Source organism: Dipodomys ordii, unplaced genomic scaffold (assembly GCF_000151885.1).
Source record: "Dipodomys ordii isolate 6190 unplaced genomic scaffold, Dord_2.0 Scaffold166, whole genome shotgun sequence".
Lineage (NCBI taxonomy): Eukaryota > Metazoa > Chordata > Mammalia > Rodentia > Heteromyidae > Dipodomys > Dipodomys ordii.
In genome coordinates, this window is record NW_012267382.1 from 777,024 (window position 1) to 778,721 (window position 1,698).

Sequence of the window (1,698 nt, forward strand, 5' to 3'; positions counted from 1 at the left end):
GGACGAACAGAACCCTCTCACACACTTGGTTGTAGAGTCAAGGTGATGAGACCCGCCTCCGCTGTCACACACTCTTAACTTCTGATTTGTTGTTGTTGTTTTGGTCATGGGGCCTGAACTCTGGGCCTGGGTGCTGTGCCTCAGCTCTTCAGCCTGAGCTGGCTTTGAACTGTGATCCTCATAGCTCAGCCTCCTGAATAGCTAGAATTACAGGCACCACCGGCACCCGGCCTTCTGATTTGTTTTTAAGAACTAGCCTCAGTCTCTCAGAACCGATCTCACTTCAGTACTGTGGAATGCTGACTGGTACTGATGGGGGTCACTGGGGCTTGAACTCAGGGCTGGGTGTTATCTCTGAGCTGCTTTTACTCAAGGCTAACACTCTTAAGCCACAGCTCTACTTCTGTCTTTTTTGGGTGGTTTATTGGAGGTAAGAGTTTCATGAACTCTCCTGCCTGGGCTGATTTCCAACGGTGATACTCAGATCGCAGGCTCCTGAGCAGCGAGGATTATGGGGTGAACCACCAGAGTCCCTTTTTGCTTTTTCAACGTGAAGGGATTGAACTCAGACCCTTGAACATGGTACACAAGCACTCTACTACTGAGCCATAAATTTCATTCACAGCTTTTTTTTAATGGAAATGATGCTTTTACACCAAGTAGAGGGGTCATCCTATGATTTCACCTTTGAGCATGAATTTTGTAGCTGTGTTCTTAGGTGAGAAGTGTTCATGCTTGGGAATAAAATTGGTGTAAGACTCAGGACAGACTGGGCACCCATAGCTCATGCCTATAATCCTAGCTACTCAGGAGATAGAGATCTGAGGATTGTGGTTTGAAGCCAGCCCTGATGGACAAATGTGAGATTCTTATCTTGAATTAACTAGCAAAAAAGCTGGAGGTTGAGGTGTGGTTCAAGGGGAAGAGCACTCATGGGAGAGAAAAAGCGAAAAGCCCCAGACCGATTTCAAGGTCCAATACTCACATACATATAATAAGCATATACATATAACGTACATATTCAGACACATACACACGAGTCAGGAAGATCACAAACCTGGGTGAACTTTATTGACCATATGTTACTCCACAGCCAAGTCACAGGCACCATTCACAGATGAGGAGACCCTGGGGCAGCCTGCTCAGAGCTGGGGGCCACAACCACAGGACACTAAATCCCCACACAATGGGACGGCACAAGGTCCAGTTTGGTCACTGATCTCTCCAAGCCTCTGTATAGAAACCTGTGAAGCAAGGAGCCCAGGAGCTACCCCTGCTTGCAGTTACCAGAGCTTTCAGCCTGGTCAAAGTTAGGGGGAATCCATACTTCCTGCCTGCCTGGCACAAATCGGAGACCTACTCCTGACCACTCAGCACAGACTGCGCTAGGTCTCTATGCCTAATAGCCACGCTGTCCTCCAGCTGTGACCAACCCCATGTGCACAGTCACACTCCTCCAGCTGTGACCCGCCCCGTGTGCACAGTCACACTCCTCCCATAGTCACCGCCCGCCCGCACGGTCACACTCCCGCTGTCACTGCCCTCGAACACAGTCACACTCCCTCAGCGCTCCACCCGTGCGCACGGTCACACTCCTCCCGCAGCGCTCCGCCCGCGCGCACGGTCACGCTCCTCCCGCCCGCTCCGCCCGCGCGCACGGTCACACTCCTCCCGCCCGCACCAACCACGCACGGTCAC